This window comes from Octopus bimaculoides, chromosome 6, assembly GCF_001194135.2.
Source record: "Octopus bimaculoides isolate UCB-OBI-ISO-001 chromosome 6, ASM119413v2, whole genome shotgun sequence".
NCBI lineage: Eukaryota > Metazoa > Mollusca > Cephalopoda > Octopoda > Octopodidae > Octopus > Octopus bimaculoides.
The window spans coordinates 23,180,445-23,194,840 of record NC_068986.1 but is presented as its reverse complement, the minus strand read 5'-3'; the positions used below and the strand labels follow the sequence as shown (position 1 = coordinate 23,194,840).

At 37.9% G+C, this 14,396-nt stretch overlaps 4 non-coding genes across 4 annotated transcripts; 2 read left to right on the top strand and 2 right to left on the bottom strand.

Moving 5' to 3' along the window:
- The first annotated feature begins 3,025 nt into the window (after nt 1–3,025).
- Nucleotides 3,026–3,097, top strand: Trnaw-cca (transfer RNA tryptophan (anticodon CCA)). The gene has a single exon. It is a non-coding gene; the product is annotated as a tRNA-Trp (tRNA).
- A 2,333-nt stretch (nt 3,098–5,430) lies between these two features.
- Trnaw-cca (transfer RNA tryptophan (anticodon CCA)) lies at nt 5,431–5,502 on the top strand. The gene has a single exon. It is a non-coding gene; the product is annotated as a tRNA-Trp (tRNA).
- A 6,813-nt stretch (nt 5,503–12,315) lies between these two features.
- On the bottom strand, nt 12,316–12,387 carry Trnaw-cca (transfer RNA tryptophan (anticodon CCA)). The gene has a single exon. It is a non-coding gene; the product is annotated as a tRNA-Trp (tRNA).
- A 1,388-nt stretch (nt 12,388–13,775) lies between these two features.
- Trnaw-cca (transfer RNA tryptophan (anticodon CCA)) lies at nt 13,776–13,847 on the bottom strand. The gene has a single exon. It is a non-coding gene; the product is annotated as a tRNA-Trp (tRNA).
- Nucleotides 13,848–14,396: the final 549 nt, after the last annotated feature.

Genomic DNA, 14,396 nt, shown 5'->3' with positions numbered 1-14,396 from the left:
CTCTCTCCCTCCGCCCCTCTCTCTCTCTCTCGCTCTTTCTCTTTCTGTCCCACTTTCTCCTCCCTTTCCCACCCCGTCATTCTCCATATTTTTTTGCTTACAGTGCATTTCTTTCCAGCACACTATTTCCTCGAGACTTTGCAGCACGTGGCTTGGGCCGTTTTTTTTTAAAGACTCTCTAGCAGATGAAAATTTTTTTATTTTTATTTTACTATTCTTATGATATTTCATGCTACCACTTATAATTTTCTCTTTATTTCCTTAGTTTTTTTTTTCTTTTTTTTTTTTTGTCTTTTGTGGCCTTCATTTATATTTTGTTGAAATTCTTTGGTTACTGGAAATCCATTAGTTGCTACTTTGGGAACACAGATCCTTATTTGTGTTTTGCTAGTTACTAAGTGTAAGGTGCTAGTTTGACAAAAATTCCACTGCATGCCCAACCAAAAAATTAACAACAATAACAGTACTTTACAACTTAGGTACAACAAAAACAGAAAATTTTGGGGATTTGAAGGGGGAGCGATTAGTCGATTAAAATGGCCCTAGTACTTGACTGGCACATTATTTAATCGACCCTAAGGCGACGAGCTGGCAGAAACGTTAGCACGCCGGGCGAAATGCTTAGCGATATTTCGTCTGCCGTTATGTTCTGAGTTCAAATTCCGCCGAGGTCGACTTTGCCTTTCATCCTTTCGGGGTCGATAAATTAAGTACCAGCTACTCAGGGGGGGTCGATGTAATCGACTTAATCCCTTTGTCTGTCCTTGTTTGTCCCCTCTGTGTGTAGCCCCTTGTGGGCAGTAAAGAAATAAGAAACGTTGACACGCCGGGCGAAATGCTTAACGATATTTCGTCTGCAGTTACGTTCTAAGTTCAAATTCTGCCGAGGTCGACTTTGCCTTTCATCCTTTCGGGGTCGATAGATTAAGTACCAGTTACGTACTAGGGTCGATCTAATCGACTAGTCCCCTCAGATCATAAATACAAAAGAAATACTGCTCAGCATTTTGACCGGCGGGCTAACGATTCTGCCAGCTCACCGCCTTTATACAATCTATTAATATCATTATGTAATAACTACTATAATGAAAGCCGTTTATTACAATCACGGATATTATCAAACGGTTATTGTTATGAAAATATGAGGTTCTCAAACTCGCGTAGGATATCGCTATATATTATTTACTTAATGCTGCAAACCCGTTCCAAAAGTGACCCTAATATGCGGGCAGAAAAGAAAACAGAGCTCCCGACCCTTTACATGGCTACTGAGAATGGTGAACGGGAGAGAAGACGGTAACCTCAAACCGGAATCTTGTCCTGGGTTATTGGAACAGTGTAAACTCCCTAAAAGACATTCAAGGTATTGAATGGTAGTGTTAAACCGAGCGACGGATTAAATAGGCCATCGTGAGATTTAGACTCAGAACGAAATGCACAAGAACAAAAACCTGCGTGGCAGCCAATCCGACGTTCTTGCAGTCCTGCCACTACAACACCCTAGATTGGTATTTATTTTCTGAATCCCGAAAGGACGAAAAGAAAAGTTTACCCTGCGTGAAATTTGAACCGCAAGGTTTTCTGTCTGACGATCACTGTTTCTAGTGGGCTATATCTACCATATAGACCCTTCTATGTAAACTTGCCACTATCAATGAAGAGTTAGGTAGCTGGTTAATTTGGAAATAATCTTGCTATTCGACACTACAGAGAAATTATAAAATTTTAGCCAGCGCTATGTATATAGACTATTAACACCATGTCTTTACATTCAAAATCTTCGGGAATAGAAAACAAGCAGGCCCAGCTAGATTAGTTATAATCCTATGTATTGATTTCAAAAACGATTGCGTAAGTTTTTAAACTGTTTGCAGAGGCACTGCTATAAACCCACTATTATATAGGGTTTAAGTAAATCAGATATACAGATTTACATATTTTAACGCATTCTTGGTTGCCAGCTTCACTGATTTCTCTATTTCAGTTCAGAAGACTATCAAATACAGAGACAAAGTGTTTAAAATTGTCTACAAATACAATACTCACTAAAAATCTATAGATATGATCTGTAATACAACAGAGCAGTATCGAAGCAAGACAAACGGATCAGTAATGTATTCATCCAACCACCTGAGAAGAATGCTTTATTATATGCAAGTGAGTCTATCCAACGTATTTAAACCCTTAGAAACAGTCGCTTTAAAAGCATTGTTTCTTATTTCTTTATTGCCCACTAGGGGCTAAACATAGAGGGGACAAACAAAGGGATTAAATCGATTAGATCGACCCCAGTGCGTAACTGGTACTTAATTTATCGACCCAAAAAGGCTAAAAGGCAAAATCGACGTCGGCGGAATTTGAACTCAGAACGTAACAGCAGTCGAAATACTGCTAAGCATTTTGTCGGGAGTGCTAACGTTTCTGAATACAGTCAAGGTGTGACACACAAACATCTGTCTGTTAAACGCAGTGATGGCTCTCGCTTTTAACATCAGCTTAGCTGTATCCTATACACCTTTATGTAAACCAATTCCATTGTCCCTTTCTTTCTCTTTCATGCACAATATGTTTGCGTAATATTTTACACACTGATGTAAACAAGTACTGCTCTAATATGTATATGTGTGTGAGAAGGGTGTACATATACACACACACACACACACACACACATATGTCAGTATGTATTTATGTATGTAAATAGATAAAATATGTACCAATTTTGAAATAGTTTTTATTGACTACTCTTTTACCCAAAATATTTTGGCTTGTAAGGAATCCTAATTATTGTTCCAGTTATTGTTTCTGTTCTTGTTTTTGTTGTTGTCGTCGTCGTCGTCGTCGTTGTTGCTACTTTCATAATTAATATTAATATTGTAGCCCTACAAGGTGTTAATTAGTTGCGCGATGCAGACGACTAAATCCTTTTATAAAATCGACTGATCATCATGTAAACCAAAAGGCATGGCCGGTTGATGTTCATTGTGAGTTATAGTTATATACGTTTATTGAAAGCTGAATTCCAGTTGGCCCTGTGGCGCAACGGTAGCGCGTCTGACTCCAGATCAGAAGGCTGCGTGTTCGAATCACGTCGGGGTCACAGAGTGCAGTCTCTTTTTTTTTTTAAGTTAGATGTATAATTGTTAGGTCGCTGTTTGAAACTACGTCATTTAGAAAACATTTATTTGCTTAATATTACTATTAAAAGTCAGATCAGTCTCTAATTCCGGTCCTTTAAGAACTATATCTCACACCCTCACTTAAAGTAAAAAGTAAAGAACCCCTTCGGTCATGAATGACCACAGGATTGCACCTAGCAAGCTCCACTCCGAGGCACAAGTCCGTGTAAAGTTGTTTATGGAAGACCAGCAGTCACCCATGCATACTGGTTTCTCCTCTCCACGCCACTGATGTTATCCAAGGGAAAAGCAAAGGCCAATACAGCTTGGCAACAGTGGACATCACAACTCATTTCTACAGCTGAGTGAACTGCAGCAACGTGAAATAAAGTGTCTTGCTCAAGAACACAATACATAGCCCGGCCCGGGAATCGAACTCACTACTTTATGATTGTGAGCCCGAAGTTACAAGCATAATTATCAGTGTATTTCTGGAAAATATAGTGTGTCACGGCTGGAAAGCCTTTAGCCATAATGCTACTTCAACGATAGTGGAGGCGCAATGGCCCAGTGGTTAGGGCAGCGGACTCGCGGTCATAGGATCGCGGTTTCGATTCCCAGACCGGGCGTTGTGTGTGTTTATTGAGCGAAAACGCCTAAAAATCCACGAGGCTCCGGCAGGGGATGGTGGCGAACCCTGCTGTACTCTTTCACCACAACTTTCTCTCACTCTTACTTCCTATTTCTGTTGTGCCTGTAACTCAAAGGGTCAGCCTTGTCACGCTGAATATCCCCGAGAACTACGTTAAGGGTACACTTGTCTGTGGAGTGCTCAACCACTTGCACGTTAATTTCACGAGCAGGCTGTTCCGTTGATCGGATCAACTGGAACCCTCGACGTCGTAAGCGACGGAGTGCCAGCAACAACAACAACTTCAACGATGCTGATCTAAGCACTGTCAACATCAACTACAACAAAAACAACAAGAATAAATTATTTCTCGCAGACGATATTGCATGTTGTTATGGCTGCCATTGCTGCTGTTGTTGTTGTCGTTGTTGTTGCTGCTGTTGTTGTTTAGCAGCAGATGAGCTCTAATCCGGCATATCTACATTCAATCATCGTCATTCCAGCCGTGATCATTCCAATTGTTTTAGGGTATTTAGGGTCGGATTATCTATTGTGTCTTTCTTCTTTTTAACTGTGAAATGTGGATTGAACTCTGACTGCTTATATTTTTAGCAAGCCACACTATCATGCAGAGGCTTTCTTGTTGGTTTGCTAGAAGCTTTGGAAATGTGTGCTAAGAAGTAGGGGTACGTTAATGTCCAAAACGTTGGCAAGGGGGGACCAGACACTTTATGCCGTCCTTCTCCATGAATTGAAAAACAAAGGAACAGCGTTCCCCAGCGTACCCCAGCGTACCATTACATAGCACCAACACTTCCATCACAACTATTTCCATCATTGTTTATTGGTGTCTTAGTATAGCTAGGCAAACAAGTTAGAGTAGAAGCCCGGTATCTTGGTTTAATTCTTTAGCATTCGGTTTATTCTGTCAAATGTAAGGTATATCCATTCGCATTGTTCATTAGCTCCTAGCTCCTAGATTCGTTAATGTGACCGTTTATTTTTAAAATAACATTGTATGATAAATGCGAGAGGCCGGATCTAGCCAGTTTGAACTTAAAACAGGTGGAATATTTGGGTTGGATATGACTGGTTTAAATGCTAAGGGGTTAAGACACAGTAAAGTGGAGGAAAGAAGATGCTAAGGGGTTAAGACACAGTAAAGTGGAGGAAAGAAGATGCTCAGCTCACACTCATACGTATTTCTCCCTCTTTCTATTACTTTATTAGTCTTACTTATACAATAAACTCAGCATCTAGATAGACAGACAGACAGACAGACAGACAGACAGATAGATAGATAGATAGATAGCTAGATAGATAAGCCAATGGCACTGTCTTACTCATACACACAATTCATTCTATTCTCGAATAAACCCCGTCGTTATTGACAGGTACTACACAAGTGTATGCAACAAATTCAAATCAAGTATTGAAGTCGTTTTTATTGATTACTCTGCTACGCCTCTTCATAATTATTTTTAGGTACAAATAAGTTATTGTCAATAGTGCTGCTGCTGCTGCTGCTGCTTGTATTAATAATGTAGCCTTTCTAAACATTATGTAAGCGATGAAATAATTACAAGCGGTAGACGAGAGTAAAAAGTAATATAGATGACACAGCTGAGTGAAGTTTGTTGTGAGTTAGAGTTATATACTTTCATTGATACGTGTTAAATAACTGGCCCTGTGGCGCAACGGTAGCGCGTCTGACTCCAGATCAGAAGGCTGCGTGTTCGAATCACGTCGGGGTCATACAACTTTTATTATTTTATACCAATTTTACGATGATTAAGGATTTGATTGTTGTTTGGTATTGTTATTTATCTACTGCTTATTTGTTTACAGAAAGTAAATGATCAACTTATGTCACCAAAGTCTTGTGACTGGATTTGGTAGACGGAAACTGAAAGAAGCCCGTCGTATATATATATATATTGAGTGTGTGTGTGTTTGCCCCCCCCCATTAGTGCGTTTACGTCCGATAGAATAAGTAGTAGGCTTACAAAGAATAAGTCCTGGGGTCGCTTTGTTAAACTAAAGGCGGTGCTCCAGCATGGCCGCAGTCAGATGACTGGAATAAATAATATATATATATATATATATATATATATCCTGTCCTAATACCAATAGTGCCTTTTTGATTATGAAAGCCACATCGATTGACTAGCAGGAGACAGTTAGTGATGAGATGTTACTGGAGCGACCCTGGAGTAATTTTGCTAAGATTTTGCCAGCAATTGACAAGAGGGAAATAATTGTAGAATCCTTGAATTCTTTGGAAAAGGTGCCTGCTGACCACATCAAGTAAAACAGTCCAGTTTTTCATTGAGCATTTGACCACCATAGGCATATATTTCTGTAGGAACTAAATCTGCAAGTGGTACTTTATTAAAAAATAGTGATTTAAGTTTGCAGCTATTCATAAACCACGTACGTATTACAGGCATCAGAAAATTTGCTGTGGCAAGGGACACATCTAGACCTTTAGATAAAATCAGTAAGAAAAAGATGTCGATAGCTTGTTAATAGAATCAGTAGTAATGTTTGTGATGAAGATGATGTTAGCGGTTATATAAAGAAAAACTGCAACTTAAAATTTCATGTTATAATACTTATCTTTATTAGAAAAAAGAAACTTCATTGAGGTCTTTCAGGTCCATTTGAACCGTAAATGTTTCGTTTTCTGAAAAGTCAATCACCGCAGGTCCCGAAAGCAATTTTGTTCCCCCTTACAAAATTTCTTTCAGAGTCCCTGAGTGTGTGAGTTGTTAGTTGGTGTATCCTAGTTGTTGTGTAATTTATATGTGATATGTAATGGTTCACCTCCTTGTGTAGTTCTGTCTTCTTGATGCCGATGTCTTCCTCGTTGATATTGTCATCATAATTCAAAATACAGAAATTCTGGAAACTTGTTAGGTTTTTCATATTATCAGCATGCTTAGGTTTCCACATGGCCAGAGTTAGATTTTCATCAACTCCTATATCTAATCCAGGAATAAATTCCGAGTTTGACATTGAAATTGTTGTTAGGTTCATCCAACAAATGTTTTGTACTTGTAAAATGGAGCTGAAATTTCGGTTATGGATAATAAACGTTCCTCTGGTTAGACGAACAGCAATTTCTTTTATGGCAAATATACAAGAAATTTTTGGTGCTTGATTCAGCAATGACGTCTGCGTCTGTCTCAGGTCGATTAAAAGTATCAGACAAATCATCATCATCGTAACCATCATCTTCCTCATCATCGACAGCATCAAAATTGTTGGCGGTGCAAGTCCATATCAAAAAGCTGGCGAAAGAATGTCCGACAAATTTGCCCAGGCGCTTAAACAGTTTCCTGGTCCTACGGGGCATTTATCATTTACAAATGAAACAACTACACAAATAGCGGCAGTAAAATTGGTAAAATAGAAACTAAGTCACTTAATTCGATACTCTAAATATATCGATTATTTCAAAACAAATCAGTTATATCGATCAGAATTCGATTTGCAGCGTTTGTTGGATATGCGACTCAAGTGGAGAATGAGAAATTTTTCAGGTGGTAACGACTGATGCTTCAAGTTCCTCTTGTTGATTATGACGTAATTATTTCACACTAACACACATACTCATACACGCTCGTAAAACACACATACATACATACACACGCATGCACACAAACACTTATACATCTGCCAATCACGTGCACTTATATAGCTAGAAGATTTCGTTCTAGGTAAATTCCACTACGGTAAATTTCGCTATAGGTAAAATACACTCTAGGTAATATAAATACATTTTAGATCACATTTTATACACACGTTAAAATAAAAATGACGGTAAGTACATAAAAATTAAGTTATGAAAAATCTTTAATATATTTCCAAAAAATTCTTTTATGACAAAATGCATGCAGTATTTCTAAAAAATTGCAGAGCGTTTTCAGATTGATAATTCTCAACTAGCTTCTTTAGTCGTGCATCAATCATTTGATAAGGCACTTTTTTTTTTCTTTCTTTCTTTTTTTTTTTTTTGTTGTGTCCCCACGTCGAATGTGCGCAAATTTTCGTCTGACCTAAGCCTTCTTCAGTCTTAAGAGCATTGCAAATTATGTGTGCTTGTTAGTATTTTTCGGGTTTTCAGATCAAAGGTGTATTAATCAAAGTGTACGGTATTATATATATATCCATTACCGCCGATCTTACCAATCGGTTTTGCACTAAGAGTTCAACGGAGTGTTAGGTAACATTCCGATTATGTAACCCTGCGCTCTTCAGAGGTAGCTGTTATGGAATGAAATATGGTGACTGCTCCGTTGTTAGGGGTGAATAGACACATCCAGTTTATGCTTGCTGACAAAAAGATGATGAAACGAATCGAACAGGGGTTTAATTTTAGAGCTATGTCCCTTGGTATGAAAAACATCATCTGTGGTGATGGTTTTGCTACATGTCTGGTAAAGAGTTTATGGGAAATGTGAGTGTCTTTAAAGTTGGTGTTCTTGTGGGAATAAAACGTATTCAGTAGTACTATATGTACTGCTTTGCGTGATGAGTGGAGGAGATGAGGCACACATCCGTGTCCGTTTGTGTGTCTTCTTTTATGTTTTGATTAAACTTCTTTTTTAAATTGGGTGTACAGGTAAAGGACATTCTCATGGTGTGCCTATTAGATATTTTTCTGAACCTATTTGTACGGAGGAAGTGCCTCTCTACTAAGCTAAGGAAAATCTTGCCTACTCGGGTTTTAACACTTAAAGTGAAGGGTGGTGTGAACCACAACATTTTCCGGTGGCGCTTTCTCTTGAAAGGGTTAAAGTCTAGCATGCAACTAATTCTATCCTTGAAAACGCTGGTGGCCTGAGCCTCATTATAGTACTGGTAGGCAGTATAAAAAAATCTCTTTGCTTGAAGACAGTTTAGAGATTCTTCTGCTGAAGCCCTTTACCTAGTTCTTGAACCCTATAGCTGGGTGACAGGAACCTGTTAATATATGATAACCCCACCACACACACAAACACACACACACACGCGAATTTGGTAGACAGTTTCCGCCTATTTTATTCACTTACTAGGCGTTGATCGGTTCAGGGCCACAGTAAAAAAAACACTTGCTCAAGGCGCCGCCGCGCTCAGAGACCGAACCAGGAAGCTCATGGTCGCAGAGCAAGCTTCTTAATGATTCGACCATGCCTACATTTATACCATAACTAAATAAACAATCCTCTTTATTGACTACTTCTATCACAAAATTTGTATTCTTGTGTGTTTGGTCGAAACCCTTATTAGTACACTGAGGTTGGTGTTACTGTTGTTGTTGTTTTTGCTGCCGTTGTTGCTGCTGTTGCTGCTGTTGCTGCTGCTGCTGCTGCTGCTGCTGCTGCTGCTGCTGTTGTTGTTGCTGATGATGCTGCTGCTGTTGTTGTTGTTGTTGTTGTTGCTACTGTTATTATTAATAATGCACTAAAACTAGGTGTCATATAATTGCTGAAATTATTCGAAATGGCAAAGAAGGAAAGTCGCTTACGAAATCGACTAATTGCGATATAAAACAAAATATATGACACAGCCAAGGAACGGCCATTGCTAATTACATTTATATATTTTCTTTTAAAGTTGTCTATCAAGTGGCCCTGTGTGTGTGTGTGTGTGTGTGTGTGTGCGTATGCGTGTTTATACGCGTGTGTATTATCGAAATGATGGTGTGATAGTCTAAAGTAATTACGTCACAATCAACAAGAGGAATTTGACGCATCATTAGCTACTATTTAAAAAGTTCCTCATTCTTCAGTTGTGTCACCTATACGACAGGCGCTACAAATCCAATTCTGATCGATATAACTGATTTGTTTTGAAATCGTTAATACATGTAGCATATCGATTTAAGCGATTTAGTTTCTATTTTACCTGTTTTACCGCTGCTATTTGCGAAATTGTTTCATTTGTAATTGATAAATGCCATGTAGAACCAAGAAAATTTTTCAAGCACCTGGGCAAATTAGCAGCATTTCGTCTGTCTTTACGTTCTGAGTTCAGATTCCCCACAGGTCGGCCCCCTCCCCCAAAATTTCGGGCTTTATGCTTTGAGTAGAAAAGAATAATACTTGGTTACTTTGAGTAATAATATGGAAGATATTTATAACATCTTGTTTTTGTTAACAACATTGAAACTTATTCTAACAACCAACTCTTGTTGATAATAACAGGAGACTACAAAAGATGGACAAAGTGATGCATACCCAACTTATTCTGCCATCCATCTTCCAAGCACACTATTCTTGAGAGGTTCATGGAAAAGGGTGTTCTCAAACACGCCTACAGAAGTTTCTATCAGAAACAATCCCAGCCAGTGTTCTGGCTTGATTCGTAAGCGAGACAAAACGAAGTTGTGGATGTTATCTCCCCAACCCACTCGGAGTCTATTTCTCGGTCTCCTACTTGTTAATCTTGCCCGTAAAATTTGTCCTACATTTCTTTTATTAATTTAACCCCATTCTCATAGTACGGAGCTGTGACCTCGCAATGCGAAGATGCAGTGGCTTGACCTCAAATGACACCAAGCTGATTTCCGAGCTACGAACCCTATCGTGTAATGTTACTTCCGTGACTCTTCGGAGGAGCCTATTTCAACCACTTTTATTAATGATCGTTAAGAAACAGAATTAAAGATAGCAACTTTGGTTTTTTCAATTACCATCCTTCTTTTGGTGAGCAACAGCAGAAACTGGCGTGTTGTAGCATCAGAGCTAGAAGTTCTTACATTCAATCCAGCCCCTGTCTTCTAGCACTCTTGCAAAATCTCCTGAGACATCTGAACATTTTCACCTGCTTCAGTGTCGCTTCAATAACATTCAAAATGCACTTGGAAGACTTCCTCAAGAGGGCCAATATCTGAAAACAACTGTTTTCATTCCTTCCTCACAGTACTTGACAACGAACCAATTTAGTGCGCCCTGAAGATCAATTTCTGACGAGCTTAACAGTACCACGTCGTCCACAAATAGTTGCCGACTAACTCTACATTTACAGATTTTCATACAAAACTTTTAACAATAAAATGGAGACTACATCTCTCACCCAGTTCTTGTTAACATGGCGACTATATTTCTAACACCCAACACTTGTTAACGATAACATGTAGACCACTTCTAACATTCATTTCTTATTAACAGGTTATATATAACATCTGTCTGCTAAAGATAACAGAATGACTATTTAATGCAGTGGGTTCATGTTAACAATAACATGCAGTCTATTTATGACATTCTAACTCCTGAGAAATATAACACATTTTATAATTACTACTCCCCATCCCTTCTTGAAAAATAAAAATACTGAGACTATTCATAAACAACCAGCTCCTGCTATAAATAACTTCAATATTGATTTAGCAGCAATTGCTGTTGCTAGAAAAATATAGAGGCTCTTTCTAACACCTGTCATGTGCTGAAGATCACAGGCACAACATTTATAACTCTTGTTTTATATAACATAATGACTTTACAACATCGAACTCTTGCTAAAATTAACGTAGCTGCAATAACACTTAGATACTGTTAACAGAAACATGGACACTATTTATAACATCAAAATGTCGTTAACAATAGCATGGTGGCCTTAACACTCAGCTCCAGAGATTATTCCCGACAACCACTATCTTTTTAAAAATGACATTGATATATTCATAACGCCCAGAAACAACTAAAAACAACTATCTCCTGCTGAAATAATAGTTGGAGATTATTTAAAACAACAGTCTCCTTATGAATGTTACAAGGTGACTCTATCAGCCAGTTGCTATGGAATAACAGAGAGGCTATTTCTGCCTAAATCGGTGATGGCTGAAGAGAGCTGTGATTAAGACGAGTTCCACGACAAAAAAGTAAATCCACTTGAAAGTTTCTTAAATAGAAAGTTACTAAAAAGAATTCTTTGCAAGCAAATGTGTCGTTAAAAAGTTCGGTTAATTTTATTTATTAAAAAAAAATCATGAGATGCATGTAGCTGGATGTATAACTGATGTCATTCAGTACATAACTCTCACTGCTTAAAGTATATAATTAGTAAAGTTAGTGTTAACATAATTAATGTAGGGAGTGTTAAAAAGCTAATTAAAACTAATGTTATTTTAATTATCTCAGAGACAAACACAGGAGAGAACTCTGTATATGTTTCTTTCTTATTATTTCGTTATAGAAGCATAGATATTACGTTTATGCTGAAACAGTGATAGAAGATAAAGGCATGAATAATAAAATCCTGAAAGTATTCCCTTGTTGGTTTAGTAAGTTGCAGCTGTATAAAAGAGTAAGTCAAGCATCCTGCTTGCGAAAATTCAGTAGTTAAGAGTATTAACGTATCAAATGAAAATTTAAAAGCAAAGCCTGTCAAATTATAGTTATGACACCTCATACTTAAAATCATAGTAATAAAAATTAAAATTATTAGGACAATGAAGACAGTAAAGAAAATATCAAAAAAATTCCGTAATTCCAGTGGTTATAATCATTCAGGATAGAATTTAATCAGTTTATTATGACAGAACCACATATATTAAGAATCTAAAAAAAAAAAAAAAATCTTTGACCCCGACGTGATTCGAACACGCAGCCTTCTGATCTGGAGTCAGACGCGCTACCGTTGCGCCACAGGGCCGAGTTGGACGATGAAAGCGAATTTTAATATATTGTATCTACAGAGAAATCTCAGATCTCATTTTGACTTCAGATGTAACCAGGAGTGTCATAATTGATTTTCAGCAGTGCCACTAATCTGACAACATTGAATAAGAGTTTAAGAGGACGTAAGTTATCGCTTCGTCGTAAATTCGAGCTTGGAGTGCGTTACGTCAACAACTTCCAACAAGATCTTAACGAGCGAACCAGAATAATGTCTAATGATCACACGATATTTTAGATATAACAGATAACCCTCTTTCCTATCACTCGCAGCTATCTGAAAAATAAAAAAATAAAGAAGAACGCATTCGACAATAAATGTCTTGAATATAGAAAAAAGACAAGAAGGTCGTGACTGGAACTTCTTATATCGTGGGTCTGTTCAAATGTAGCTTAATTAAGAACGTAACAACAATACCAAATCTCGCGTGTATGCCAATCAAATGACTAACATGAAGAATATTTATGACACGAGTAGAAAAGTTACCATTTGACGCGGTTTTCTGTATGTCCAGTGGGGACATAATAAATAAAAAAATTATTATTCTTAATTCTAAATTATTCTGTAGAATATATATCGTTACCGTGTGTTCAGAGTCGAAGCCCGATTAGAAATATGATTAACACCGTCCCCGATTAGTGAAAGCACTGTAACTAAGGGTTTATTTTGTTATCTCATCAATCAAAAAGAAACATATGAATCCATATATTAAGAGATGTGATATACTTCCCCTTCACGTTATCTATACATACCAAGCCAAGCGAATGTCTGCGTGACATTTTTTCCATCCTTATGCGTCCTAATGGATTCCCTGGGTGTAAACGCTACTGAATAGAATTGCAGTTGAAATAGTGTTGGTTTTTCCCTCCAGCATTTGTCTTCTCACGAACCATATGCATTCATTTGGGCAATATCTATCTCCTTTTACACTCTATGGACTGAATACATTGTGTGGATGAGTTTTCTCACAAAATTCTGCATACAGATTTTGCTAACACCTCAGTTTTTTTTCATTTCTTGTTTAAAAAAATATGACTGACCGCTGTATCCACTTACTTTGGCATTCATTATGAATAGAGTTTCATCTGGTCTACGAGATCTAATATTTGACCAGATGGAGATTTATCTCGAATTTTCGGCAGATCAGAGAACCAGGAGAGGTTCTCTCGTTGGATTAGAGTCATTTCTATGTGATATATATAATAAATATCACACAACACATTATCTAATAGTCATTGATCCCAGCTAAATCTTATCTAAAAGGTGTTATATGAGGGTGGGCGGAAAGTTCATAGGCTGACTATGAAGGAACGGTGCTAGTGCTGTGAAATCTTAATATAGTAAAAAGCAAAACTCATGTGATATGACCCCGACGTGATTCGAACACGCAGCCTTCTGATCTGGAGTCAGACGCGCTACCGTTGCGCCACAGGGCCAATTGTTGCTTTATCCGCACTATTTTTCATTATCATCTCTACTGAAATCATAACCACTATGTTTGACTTTAATTATGCTATAGCTGATTTATAGCACTATTGTTTACCTGTCCACATTGAATCAATGCTTATTGGAACAGCTTGCAGCCTTTAAGCAATTCAAAAGCGCAGTGCTTTAAGCTGAAGTTTAAAAGGACTATTGTTGTTTACGTGAACATTCTAAGGAAAGTCATACGACCCAAGGAGGGGAAAACTGATACGTTAGAAACAGAAACCACCCACGAATCAATTTCGGTGTATCCATGTTTGCTTTTTACTTCAGAACATATGTGTCTGTTGAAATCCTCCTTTTTATTACAATTCAGTAAAATTGTTCTTACCAGACAGAGAATAAAATTTCCGCTCACTATTCAGAGGCTTAGTGGTTAGGGTGTTGGACTCATGATCGACTGACGAGTTGCTGTTGGACTCATGGACCGAGCGACGAGTTGTGTCCTTGAGCAAAACACTTCATTTCAGTCCGCTCAACCGGTAAAACTTAGTAAACCT